General features: G+C 40.5%; 1 protein-coding gene across 3 annotated transcripts in view; it reads left to right on the forward strand.

Annotated features, from left to right (window-relative positions):
- Positions 1-14,406, forward strand: part of LOC141259659 (cAMP-dependent protein kinase inhibitor beta-like) — a 210,866-nt gene that overhangs the window by 62,263 nt on the left and 134,197 nt on the right. Inside the window, exon 1 of one of the 3 annotated variants that reach the window (XM_073675952.1) lies at positions 2,506-2,587. The exons of 1 other annotated variant lie outside the window; for it this stretch is intronic. The gene's annotated coding sequence lies outside the window, so the exon portion shown is untranslated. Of the gene's footprint in view, positions 1-2,505; positions 2,656-14,406 lie in introns of those variants that run through there. One more of the 3 variants, XM_073675951.1, reaches the window with a different exon arrangement.

A 14,406-nucleotide genomic window follows, 5' to 3' on the forward strand; every position in this document is an offset into this window, starting at 1 on the left:
TGCTTGACTGGTCTAGCTGCCAGACCGGTAGTCCATGGCAGCCAGACCAAAGCCTTGTAAAACGCCTCCTTCCTGCCGACATGCCTGGTGCCTCTTCCAGTTAGTAGACCTGGTAGAATGTCATGCATGCATTGCACCACAACGATTACATTGTGATAAGGCTACTAATCAGAAGAGACGCCTGAGATGCTAGCAAGTAAGAGGCTCTGGTTCGGTGGACATGGACCACCAATGTGGCTGAAGGACAAGAGTCCTGAGAATCTTTTTGACTAAGTGAACATATAAACCCTCGAAACAATATTTATTTATTATTCGTCTCTCTATTAAAAAAACACCAAACCCCGTGCAGTAGGAGTGTAAAATAAAACACCAAGTCTGGAGGATCAAAAAGTTTATATTACAAATATACAGTGATATAGTTTCATCCAAAAAAAAGTGGATCCAGTAAACCTATGTATCCCAAGAATCCCAATATCCTCCAACTATAAACAATTTCTGTCTATTTAATGATGAACATAAACATCAAGCCTGCTGCACTTATAAACAGTAGACTTATAGACAATGCAGAGCAGATGATAGGCTAACAGTACTAATTGGAAGTACTTCCCCAGGTCAAACCCCCCCAAAAAACTATGAGTCCTTGGTGAATACTTAGGCAGATGATGCCTGGCCATCGATAGAAGGAATATAGGATGGGGTTACACTATTTTATGTTCAATGGTAGAACATATGTTACAATGCAGTATCAGAACAATTAATGGTGAGTGCTCCCAATGGAGATATCACATAAAGTGATGCATGCTAGAAGCAATCGGAAGGAACCCAACATAAAACACATTCTTGGAGAACGCAAAGAGGTGCTTTTATAGGAAGCAAGTACAGGAGATTTGTTTGTTTGATCCTTTAGGGGTCAAGGATTGAAACCTGAAGATCCACTCTGATTCCCTTCTGAGGATGATTTTATCCAAATTACTTCCCCAAACCCTCGTTTTTTGATGTTCCACAATACAGAAGGAGATATACCCCAGTCATCCATCATGGAAGCTTTTAGTGTGCCGTGCTATTGGGGTGTCACATTTATTACGGATGTCACCTCCTCCCACCAGCCTTCTTAATTCCCTTGTAGTCTTCCCGAAATAGTCATGGGAACATGTACAAATGGCCTTATAAACTTCCCCAGAGGATTTAAAATTGCCAAAGTTCCAAATAGATAAGGTTTTTCCTGATGCTGCACTTTTGAATGTCTTACATGGGTCCATTCATTCACAAGTGCAGAATTTCCCGCATGTAAAATATCCACACATCTTTCTGTCCAACCAGGTCCCTGCCTTCTGTGGTTTCTGCTACCGGCTGAGCACCAGCCGATCACCAATGGATCATTTATAGGTAATATTGGGTGTTAGTGAAATCAACCCCTTTAGATTTGGGTCTGCTAGTAAAATTCCCCAATGTTTCTTAAGAGTATGATACACTCTATCAGCCTGACGATCATAGGTACCAATTACCCTGATCTTACTAGTGTCCTACTTTACTTTGGGTTTTGAAGGAGGGAACTTCGGTCCATCCCTAGTGCATGGGAGTAAGATTGGTCAAGGACCTGGTGGGGATAACCCCTATCCTGGAATCTCCAGTAGAGATCAGATGCCTAAACCCTGAAATCACCCATATGGGAACAGTTTCTTCTATCATTATCATACACAAAATCTTTCATACTAATTGAGAACAGCTGCATCAGATAAAATATTCATAGAGCTGCGTTATGGTTCTGTGTTGTGTGGATGCATAATATGACACCTTATATATACTGTATATTTATTGTTATGAACAACTATACATAAATCATTATCACCTACTGCCACATCATAATCATAAATCCAGTGACTGACATGTGCTGTACTTTCTGTTTGGAGTCATTTTTCCCATCTTCTTTCTCTGGCCCAAACAACCTTGACGACATCTTCAATTTGTGATTTGTGTCTACAGAGTTTGCTGTAAGGAAATGGAAATGCTGTGCACACGCCATGAAGAATCTGTGCTGAAATAATGCATTTTGTTATTTTGCACATTTACTGTATTGCATGTTCAGTAATTTGCATTGCCATGTGATGGAGTTGTGTTCTGCCCAGCAACAGGTAGTTGGGATAGAAGGAGTTACGCAGGGGCACAGGACATGACCTCCTGGTTATGAGTCAGTTAGGGCCCAGATCGCACCTGTAACAGACCTCAAGTCTGATTAGTTGGTAGATTTGCATAGATTGTGTGTTCCTGTAGCAACAGGGAGACGAGAGAAGTGGATAGTACAACCTTGCAGAGAGAGAAATGATCCAGAAACAGTATAGCAGATCAGAGTCGGAACAGAGACAGAGAGAAAGAAGGGGCGTTAATTGAGGTCTGGGTCAGGAAGCCCAGCAGAATGTTATGGAGTTTACAGCCGGAAAGGTAATGGAAAAAGAAAGGGAGAGGGAAGCAGAAAGAAGAGAAAGTGCACCACATGGTGGTTCAGAGGTGTCAGTACAAAAAGGAAGCTGAGCAGTCACCATATTGACATAGAGAACTCTCCTACGGAGAGAAGGACACAATACCGCAGGTTAGAGTTTATAACTCTTGCTTACTGGACTTTAGTGAAGATTTCTGAGGACGATGGAAGCTCCCAAGGTAGTGTGCTGGGTTGTGCTAAAAGCTGAGAAGAACCGAGAGAGACGATGATTTCAGCAAGGCAGGAAATGTGTGTGAGGTTGTGTTCTACTAAATGCAAATTGTCTCTTCAGAACGTCCATAATAATAATAATAATAATTTTTATTTTTATGGCGCCAACATATTCCGCAGCACTTTACAATTTTAGGGGGGACTTCTACAGACAATACAGAATAAGCATATCTCATATCGAAAGGAGTGAGGGCCCTGCTCGCGAGCTTACAGTCTATGAGGAAATGGAGGCACAAAAGGTAAAATGTACATATATTGTATAATGCAGCCTTGATATACTAAATAGGATAAATAATAATACATGGACTGGTCGCCTGCCAGTATGTGTACAGTCCTGACCGAGGCTATTAAGTGCATGGATGGTATGAACCTGAAATTGAAAATTTTAATATGGACCAAAACTAGGACAGTTAGATAGTGTGTTGAGGCGATAGGCCAGTCTAAAAAAATGTTTTTTTAGGGTCCGCTTGAAACTGTGGGATTGGGAATTAATCAAACTGTCCTGGATAGTGCATTCCAAAGAATTGGCGCAGCACACAAGAAATCTTGGAGACGGGAGTGGGAAGTTCGGATTATGAAGGATTTTAGTTTTAAGTCATTGGCAGAACGGAAGGCACGGGTAGGATGGTAGTCTGAGACAAGGGAGGAGATGTAGGGCGGTGCTGAAGCATGGAGTGCTTTGTGGGTAAGCGTGATAAGATTATATTGAACTCTATATTGGATGGGAAGCCAATGCAATGAATAGCACAGGGAAGAGGCATCGCTGTAGCGGTTGGCGAGGAATATGATCCTGGCTGCTGCGTTAAGGACGGATTGGAGAGGGGAGAGTATAGTAAGAGGGAGCCTGATAAGTAGAGAGTTGCAATAGTCGAGACGAGAATGAATAAGAGCTACAGTAAGAGTTTTTGCCGAGTCAAAGGTAAGAAAAGTTCTGATTCTTGAGATGTTTTTGAGGTGTAGATGACATGAGCGAGCGAGTGATTTGATGTGAGGAGTGAAGAAAAGATCTGAATCAAAAATGACCCCAAGACAGCGGGCTTGTTGCTGGGGAGTAATGGTTGAGCCACAAACGGAAATGGCAATATCGGGCACAGGTAGGTTAGTGGAGGGAGGAAATACGAATAGTTCAGTTTTTGACAGATTCAGTTTTAGATAGAGGGAGGACATAATGTTAGACACAGCAGAAAGACAATCACTGGTCTTTTGTAGTAATGCAGGGGTGATGTCCGGAGCAGCGGTGTATAATTGGGTGTCATCAGCATAGAGATGGTACTGAAAACCGAATCTGCTGATTGTTTGTCCAATAGGAGCGGTGTATAAGGAGAAAAGAAGGGGGTCTAGGACTGATCCTTGAGGAACCCCGATGGTAAGGGGAAGAAGAGAGGAGGAGGAGCCGGCAAAAGACACAGAGAAGGAGCGGTCAGAGAGACAGGAGGAGAACCAGGAGAGAACAGTGTCCTTGAGACCAATAGAGCGGAGCATAGTGAGGAGGAGCTGATGATCCACAGTGTTGAATACTGCAGAGAGATCTAGGAGAATCAGCAAGGAATAGTCCATGAAGATATATATCTACTATCCTCTGTATATAGTCCTTATTCAGTTACTCTTTAGTAAAAAGAAGTTTATGTTTGAACTGTGGTCTCCCTCACTGGAATCCTTAACACCTGGTCCTAGCCAGTCGAATACAGTAGCACCATGGGGTCTGCAGAGAAGTAACACGTTCTGGGGCGTGGAAGACGAGTACCTCGCCCATGGCTACCGCCCCGCGCCCCCTTACATTGCAATACAAACATATTTGACTTCTAACTTTTCTAGCACCCTCCCTACCTTTTCCCAGTCCCCCCTTCCAGCAGCTACTACTAATTCCATTCCTGTTTCCTACTCTATTTGCCCCATCACTGTATCTACTGAGTGACCCTGTGCTATAAAAAGTTGGCATGTGCCCACTATGTTTGGCATCACAGGTATATAGATTTCCCACAAACACATACAATTTTGTTTCTCTCAGACCCGATATCAATTCCTTACTAACCAGAATCCCACAATGTCTGTCCGCTATTTCATCCTTTTTCTCTGATAGATTTCTAAAACTTAACAAGGAAAAAGCTGAATTCATCATCTTTCCCCCACCTCACTCAGCCCCCCATCTGACCTATCCATCAAAGTTAACAGCTGCCCGCTCTCCCCAGTCCCACAAGCTCGCTGCCTTGGGGTAACCCTGGACTCTGATCTCTCCTTCAAACCCACATATCCAAGCCATTTCCACTTCCTGCCGACTCCAACTCAAAAATATCTCCCGGATCCGCACATTCCTCAGCCAAGACTCTTCAAAAACACTAGTGCACACCCGCATCATCTCCTGCCTCGACAACTGCAACCTCCTGCTCTGTGGCCTCCCCTCTAACACTCTCGCCCCCCTCCAGTCTATCCTAAATTCTGGGGCCCGACTAATCCACCTGTCACCCCGCTATTCCCTGGCCTCTCCCCTCTGTCAATCCCTTCACTGGCTCCACATTGTCCAGGGACTCAAGTTCAAGACCCTAACCCTGGCATACAAAGCCATCCACAACCTGTCTTCCCCATACATCTGTGACCTAGTCTCCCAGTACTTACCTGCATGCAACCTCCGATCCTCACAAGATCTCCTTCTCTACTCCCCTCTTATGTCCTCTTCCCCCAATCGCATACAAGATTTCTCCTGTGCATCCCCCCTACTCTGGAACTCTCCACCTCAACATATCAGACTCTCGCCTACCGTGGAAACCTTCAAAAGAAACCTGAAGACCCACCTGTTCCGACAAGCCTGCAACCTGCAGTAACCATCGCTCCACCACACCGTTGCATGACCAGCTCTACCCTCACCTACTGTATCCTCTCCCATCCCTTGTAGGCTGTGAGCTCTCACGGGCAGGGTCCTCTCTCCTCCTGTACCAGTCGCTAGCTCGTTCTGTTAAGATTATCTGTATAATCAAGTCCCAGAACTTTTTGCTGCTCTTTGAAACTGACATTTTGAATTGATTTACTCAAAGTACAAAACAACTAGTTATTTTTCAGAATTTGTACAGTACTGGGCTATTTTCTCACTATAAATAACAATATATATTTGTAATGTGCCTGACCATTGTGAAAGGGTAAAAGGTCAGATTATATGTAATGTAGGAATAAATCAAGAAAAACAGTGTTTATTATATTGGAAAAAAAACAAGGTAGATAGATTCAGGGGTACTTAATCAGTAAATAAAAAGCTGAAAAAAACCCTTTAAAAATATTCTTTATTAAATATCATATTAAAATTCAAAGTGATTATAACACACACAAATATTAAAGGGAGTACTGCAAGGTCCCTAAATGGAAACCTATTGTCACTCCTGTCTGTCAGCGCATGTTGGCGCCCTAATGTGTGGTCGAAATGGTGCACCCGCTCCACGTCGGCTGACCCTATTGATCCTTGGTAGTCCCTATACCCTCAGTTTTGGCATGATAGAAAATAAAAATATATATCAGTTTGGGTTTACTATATTGACTCTGAAATATATTATTATCCCCCTCAAAATGAGAATTTTGTAGTTGTGCTGCAAAACTTAGTTGAATAGTTGCAAATGTTTACTATGAAATTTTGTGTATTAGTTCTTGATTGCATGTAAAAAAAAAACATTAATTTTTATAAATCCCATTCACTGGATCTGAATGGCATTTATAAAAATCAATACGCTTTTTTTACATTTCGGAAACTGACCTAAGGTGCATTTTTGAATTCCACAATATGTCAATTTCCGCTTTGTGATACGTGTTTTATTTGCGGACTATATCCATAAACTTAGATGAGATGAGAAAAATCCACAGGTAAAAAAAGCATATGCCTTTTTAGTGCGTTTTAGTGGGGAAATACACTAAAAACACATATAATCCACACACTAAAATGTTACCAAAGCTGAGTAACCAGAAGCATCCAAAATAAAGCAGCTTAATTTAAAAGACGACGTACCAAAAAAAAGCATGTAAAAAATGTACTAAAAAATGCAATGAGAAAATAACCAAATTTAGCTAATTGGTGCAGAAATGCTGCAGCATCAAAAACGCACTAAATACGAAACGTTAGGTCTTCTTTTCCCTTCCATTTTTAATTGTTGGTTCATTTTTGACAAACCACAAGTCACTTCTGTTAGCTAAGGAATTGCATGGATCGCATAACATATTGTTGTATCAATATTCGAATAGCATATAGTTGTATCAGTCCAATATTAAAATCCAGTCACTAGTGTTACATGGGCCTATACAGAAATGTATTTGAAAAATGATGTCTGTCCCTCATATACAGGTATAAGCTTTCACCGGTTCAACAGCACTGAAGTGATGGTTTAGGAAAAAAATGAAGATGAAGGGGATAAGATTATAAGTAGAAGCCATGATACTAGTGTGAACACGGCCTACCATTATCCTTCTTCTTCCTTTTACATCTATTCCCAGCTGATATGTTTTGAAAAGTAGGCTAATTGGTTAAACTAAAAATTGTGTAAATAATAATAATAACAACTATAATGGTGTACAACGGTGTTAATGGCAAATATGCTTACAATTACATCTTCCATTCTTAATTCCGCTTATTCAACTTGGGTAACTTGGTTATTTACCTTTCTATACTTGGATCGTCATCAGAGCCAAGCTTAAATTGGATCTGTCTTTTGATTTTGCAATACAAACTACATATATTATCAAGTAGACCTTTGAACCTGATGAGGCAGCTGTACTTATAGTGAAAATCCATTGCAGATTAGATGTATGATCCTATTTTAATCTTTTTCAGCTTGATATTGAAATAGGTATTTTATGACCCAGAACTGGACTCAGAAAATGTTCATTTTCAAATCAGAATTGTTATTGCTCTGCTAATAATGTTATGAACATGTTATCGGGTCATACTGTATGGTGATATCAGTACTGCGTAGCCATGACTCATATCTGCGCACACATTTCCCATCCTATGGCTACTTATAATGTCCCTCTCACTTCCCCACATAGTAATAAGGCCCCATAACATAAATGTGCCTCTACACAGTAATACATTTCCCATTCTGCCAAACAGAATGTACCAATCTGCCATTATGCCTCGTAAAAAAGTGCCCTTACGCAGTAATGAAATTCATATTTTGCCCCTCATAGTAATAGTTACCCCCCTTTTTGCACCCTAGAGAAGATATTCACCCTTCTGTGTCCGCAAAGTAATAATCCTCTCTTTGTGCTCCAAAGTAATAATACCAAGTTAGTGCTCTATAGGAATAATCCCCTTTTAATCCTTACAAGTAATAGTACCTATTGTATCCTCCCATAGTAGTAATGCCTTTTGTATCCTTCAGAGTAACACTACCCCCTCCAATTTAATAATGTCCACTTTGCTATTTGCTACCACAAGGAGGAAATACAAATGTTGTGCCTCACACTAATAGTGCCCCCAAATAGAAATATTTTTCTTTGTGCCCTTCACATAAGAATTTTATCTTTTATGCCCAAAATGTAACAAATATACAAGGTGCTTAACTCAGTCCCCACTTGATGAGAGCAATTCCGTGCACTAGGCTTGGTCCAGGCAGCGCAACAATGTCACTGAATTGTGCCACCTGCACCCGGCCTGTAGGTACAGATGAATGTGGTAGTGGCTTGAGGTTCCAGAGTGCGTGGCTAACATTTTAGGACTTGTGCCCAGATGCCTCGCGCTAGACACCCCAGTGCTGCTTATAATTCAGTACTGTATGGTGTGTACACTTTTTACAAATTGAGTATATGAGGGGATATAACAGGGCACACCCAAAGGAAAGCCATCTCTGAGTATGATTAGTTATTTTTTTCACATTTATAAATTACTTTAGGTTTTAGATTTCTAATTTATAGGGCTTCTCACTGCTTATTCCTTCTTAAAAGGGATTTTCTAGGATTTGGAGCGTTCCAGAGGAAAAAAAAGTCGAAATTAATGACAACATGAAAAAATAACCTTTCCAATATATATACTGTCAAAATTTTAATCCTATCTGCGTCATTCAGAATAATTGCCTTTGTCTTCTTGTGCCTTTCTTCACACTGTTTCATATCAGTAAATCATCCCCAATATTTGCTGCTTTGACAGTGTGAATTATTAACCGGCTGGACGTGTATGAAGATGTCCCTTTAGCTGGGAACTGTTGACTGTTTCTTACAGGAACATAGTGTCCAGATGACTGCTGTGCCTTCCATGTAAAATGCCTAATTTATAGTTTGTATAGAAAGACCACAATAAAAGGATCTATACTGATAAAAAACAGTTTAAGTAATGTTCAACATCCTGAAAGTTTATTATGTGAATGTTAGTAGATACAGAATTTACAAGAGAGACTTGCGGAAGCAGATAGTCTTCCTGACAGTACATTTACATAGATTTATATCTTAAAGGGGTTAAATGAAAAGTCTGCAGTCACACAGAGTGACTACAGACTTCATTTTAGACCGGACAAGCCCTTTAAACCAACCCGTTGCTCTGGTATGTGGTGGTATATTAGTCGTTCTGCCATATTGCTTCTGCGCTGAAGTATTTCTTGCCATATCTAGAACCATGATAGATATGCTAAGCAATGAGAACATTTAAACAGTTTGTAAAGCAATATTTCAACTTTAGATGGTCCCGTTTTGTTTCAGAGGCCCCTCAATAAAAGCTAAATGCAGTTTGTTCTGCTCTAGGAAGCCCTAGTAATCAGCTGTAGTCTTTGGGGTGTGAAGACTGACCGTCTGCTGTTCTTAACTACATGCCTTACACTGGTAATGCCCGTTTACATTTAAAATAAGCACTGGAGGCAGATTCTCAGAGAGATCTATGCCCCGCCCATAGATCTTAACAGCTCATTTACATATTAAGAAAAACCTGGATTTCTCTGGAATAAGACATCGGATCATAGATATCAAGGTATCATTTTATTCAGCTTCCTATGACCCACATATCCATATAGACATCTTAGGAGATTTGATCCTACTAACAGATTCCATCTAATCTTGGAGCCGACTTCTGGCACCCCCACAAATCAGCTGATTGAAGCAGGTGCAGCATATCTGAATTGGAACTGCTCCATACATTATGCTGTTACTGTGAATGGTACTGCATGTTCTTTCCTATTCATTACACAAGGGTAGGTAAGGGTAGGTAATCAATATTAATGGAAAAGAAAAATCTTTAAATATACTGCTGGATATTAGCAAAATTAGCTTATATACTTACAATCATGGATACATGGGATGTATGGGAAATATGCCTGCTGATGAGGATCATGGTCATTATGTCTATACACAGACTCAATGATTGCACTATTAGAATTATTCCTTTTTCAGAACCGTTGGTAAAGCTAATTTACATGTGTAAATTATGTGCATTTTGGAAGTGAATTACACAAATTATCTACCTGTGATTGCAAGATAAGATTGTAAATTTATATTTACCATATATACATTTATATATGTGTGCTTTCACGCACACAGTTTTTTCCTGCATTTTTTTAAACTCAAATATTATTTGTAAATCAAGAGGACAATGTTTAACACACAACAAACATTTATTTTTCTATTATCTTTTTTAAAAATTTTTTTACAAACTTTGCATTCTGTAGGTTTGGCTTTTTTAAGGCAGTCTGTGGTGTTTGTCATCTGTGGATAAAAAAGTGGGTAATCATGTATGGGTTTATCATTATAATATTATAATATTTATTAAAGGGATATCCCCAGAACTTTAGGGAAAAACAAAAAATGTGGCTAAGTACTAACAGGCAGGCAATTGTAACTTACTTGCTTGTTGTATCCAGTACCGTTCTTCCCAGACCGCTCCTGCCGTGGATTCAGCTGCATCTGCGATGCGACGGGGCGTGACTTCTGCCGTCATTCTGAGTGACAGCCGGCTCACCCAGTTAGGCAGCGGGGATCCGGCTGTCAATCAGAATGACGTCAGACGTCCTGCCCCGTCTACAGAGCGTAGTGGAACAGAAGCCTTCGCTCTGTATACATGACGTCAGCAGCTGCTTCAGAATCCCGGTAGGAGCCGTCTGTAATCGCTCTGTACCGGGGAAGAATGGAGCCGGGTACAACAGACAGGTAACCAGCCTGTTAGTGCTTAGCCACATTTTTTTTTTCTAATAAAGTCACGGATATACGTTTTAATATTTATAAATGCTGCAGGAAAAAAAGCCGGTACTAAAACAAATTATTGGAATTAAAAAAAATCCTAATGAAAAGACACCCGAAAATAAAGAAAATTAAAAATTAAAAAAAAACTATCTTTTGCATATCAATTTCAATCAGTTTTTATGTAGTTTCAGAAACATATGTATGTCTATATCAGGACACTATGGAGGCAATCATTCTGAGATCCATGTTACCAAGTAGCTAACATTGTAAACAGTGGTGTAATTTTCAGGAATTTGTTTTAACATCTATTACTGATCTCTGGCTTTGTAGATACTGTTTTTCACGTTTAATCATTCTCTTATATGTAATGTTACTACTGTGTATCATCACTGGAACTAAATATTATAATGCCATGTATAGTAATATTAATAATGCATTTTTCATATAAATTGCACTAGTTCTATGCAATATATCCAATGCCAATAATCTCTTTTCTTCTATTCTGATCATCAGCATTAAGCGGGTGTTCTGAAATTTACATTTTATTCATCCCTTTAGCAAACATATAAATAGCAGGCATTTTGTCGTTCGGAAACTCTCTCTTTTATAAGTTTCGATAATAGGTCATGTGATACAGGTTGATTTGTATATTTCTAACTCCATTGACATCTCATACTTCGGTCAGGTGGATATCTTCTTCCATTAACCCTCCCTTATGAACAGGGATGTATCAAACGAGGGGTAGAACCAGGGCCGGCGTCACCACCCGGCGCACCCGGGCAAGTGCCAGGGCCCTGGACTAACAGAGGGGCCCACTGGCAGTCTGGGACAACGCTGCTCGCTCTGGGAGTGTCTAAAATGGAGTTGCTCCCGGGAGGTGATGATGCGATTGGAAGGGGCGGCGCCTCCTCCAGTTCAGTGCCCGCCGATACCAGGAAGCAGCGTGGTGCTGCTGAGGCTGCTGTATATGAGGTGATGCTTCACTACAGATCCTGGGAGGGCTGAGGAGCTGCATATGTGGTCAGGGTGGAGACAGCAATTATGTATTTAGTTTTTATGTATAGGACAAAGTGTAAATGGTCTGATACTGTGTTTTGAGGGCATAAAAATTTGGATCAGGTTACTACATGAGGGTTGCATGTAGTGGGACTTGCACACAGAATGTGCACAGTTCTGCAGGTTGTGAGGGCTTACATAACTAAAGGTGTGATGTTGAGGGTCTTGCACATAGAAGGTAGTGATGCATACATGTGCTGGATGTTGTGGGGCCTTTCATAGGGAAGGGATTGTCCACTGCTAGGACAACCCCTGTTCATACCCCACGCTTGGCCCAGATAAAATAAAAAAGCCTATACTCTGATGCCGTTTCAGCGGTGTCGGTACGAGCGGGCTCTGGGCTCCAGTGCGGTTGTTGTGACACGTGACCCCGGCACCCAGTCAGCGCTGGTGTCACTGTCCCCACCTTCGTACAAACTGAACATGAAGAGGAAGTCTGAGATCAGCCACAGCCCTGACTTCCTGTTGATGTTCGATTTGTACGAAGGTGGGGACAGTGACGCCAGCGCTGACTGGTCACGTGTCACAACAACCGCATGGGCGGAGACCATGCTTTAGTGATACCACTCTGGCAGTGAAACAAAAAAAAAAACTACTGGAGTGGCGCTTAAATCATTTTTAACCATTTTTGTTGGTAAATTTGTGTAGCTAATAAAATTTGGAATATTCTTTACTTGAGATTACTGGTGTGCACGTATTTATATGTGCGACTTTTCTGTGTGCTTGGCACTGGTATTTGGGCACCGTAATCTATAGCACTTATTTAAACATTGTTTGACTGTACACCTTATGGGGCAATAACCGAAGGTACCGCATAGGGTATCAACCAATGCTATGCCAGCCCTGCAAGAATGAGCTGAAGGAATATTAGATAAACTTAAATATTGGTGCAATTACCATTTTATTTAATCTTTTTAGTCTACGTGGAGTGTAGAGCTTGGGTGAATATTGTTTGTCATCTCAATGCTTTTACAATGTGCTTTTAGAAGTCTTTTAGTCCCAGGTACATCTTTTATAGCTGAATTCTATTTTAAGATAAAAGCAAACCACTACAATTTCCAAAACAGTCTTCGCTAATGTGGGAATTTGGATTACTTTGAGTCACTCAGTCCCAAAAATAATGTCTTCTTTCTCAAGTCTGAATGGTGCTATTTCTGTTCATAGCTTCTCTGTGCATTATGGCTGCACATGGATTAGTATTTCCATTCCACATGTATTTATATGTGAGTGCAAGCTCCAGTATCTTTATAAAGACACAGCACAGGTGGTGATTTTCTTTTGTCAAACTTTTCTGAAAACTTGTATTTGAGGACAACACAGTTCCAATTTATATGTCTTTTGTAAAATAATATAAATAAGTGATCTCCAATACAACCTCTAAGGTTGTGTTCATCTTTAAGAAATGCTCAATGCTGACCATTCCATAAGGGGGTTACATTTGCATTAGAGATGAGTGTATCCTTTGAAATTTGAATTTGCTGATTTCGCTGAATTTTCTCAAAAATTTGATTCGTAGTGAAAAAATTTGGGCGAATCTCAATACTAGTAAGCTTGTAATTGATCAGAAAATATACGTTGGGGAAAGGAGAGAGAGGAAAACCGGCTGACCATAAGAGCTTACACTCTACAGTAGAGAGAAACTTACCCAGAGACTGGACAAAGACTCTGCTGTATATACGGCTGAGAATCACTGATCTGTGATGGCCCAGGTAGTGACCACCACTGTAGAAGGTATGATGATCTGTAAGATGTCATAGCTGCAGGGCATTATAGGGAGGTGTGAACGGCAATGTAAAATGACATTGGACTGTCATTTTATTTCATCAGTGTGAAATTGTGCCAGGCAAGTATTTTTCAATATAATTCAATTCACGTGGAACCATGGATTTCAGGATATTTGACTCAAATTTGATCCTCTGCGGACTGATCTGCTCATCTCTAGTTGGCAAACTCAAAAATGGTTCTCAGACGTGCCCCTTGGTGTGTCCGTTCAATACAATGAGACAAATAGAGACCTATGGTTAAAACTTTGGACTCTGTTGACCTACTTTCCATCTTGTTTGTGCGACACAATAGCATGCTGATGCAGGGTCAGGTGTAACTCTAAGTAATGCTCAGCGTGGAGTATTATGTGAATATAGCCTAACATTGTACAGTGTTAACAGTGCCAACTTTAACATTAATATATGAAAAACGAGAAAAAGGGAAAATATGGGATATTAAAATAATACCTACAGTGGATGCTACCTTTTGTATGGGTCCTATGGTCTTTGCTACTGGCTGCCAAGAACCTGTGTAGGACTTTCCTCTTTATAAGAATTGCATTGTTGGCAAAAAAAGTGGTTGGAAATTAGTCCAAAGTACATTAAAAGGGCAAAAAAAATCGTAGATCTGAGCTTCCCCATAGTATAAGGCTATGTGCCCACGATGCAGAAATGCTCAGGATTTTTTCCTGAGCGTTTCTGCATCTCCCTGGCAGAAAAAAACGGATGCGGATTGTACATGCGTTT

The sequence above is a fragment of the Phyllobates terribilis genome, unplaced genomic scaffold (genome assembly GCF_046119375.1).
Source record: "Phyllobates terribilis strain yellow unplaced genomic scaffold, ASM4611937v1 Scaffold_3__8_contigs__length_932513732, whole genome shotgun sequence".
Lineage (NCBI taxonomy): Eukaryota > Metazoa > Chordata > Amphibia > Anura > Dendrobatidae > Phyllobates > Phyllobates terribilis.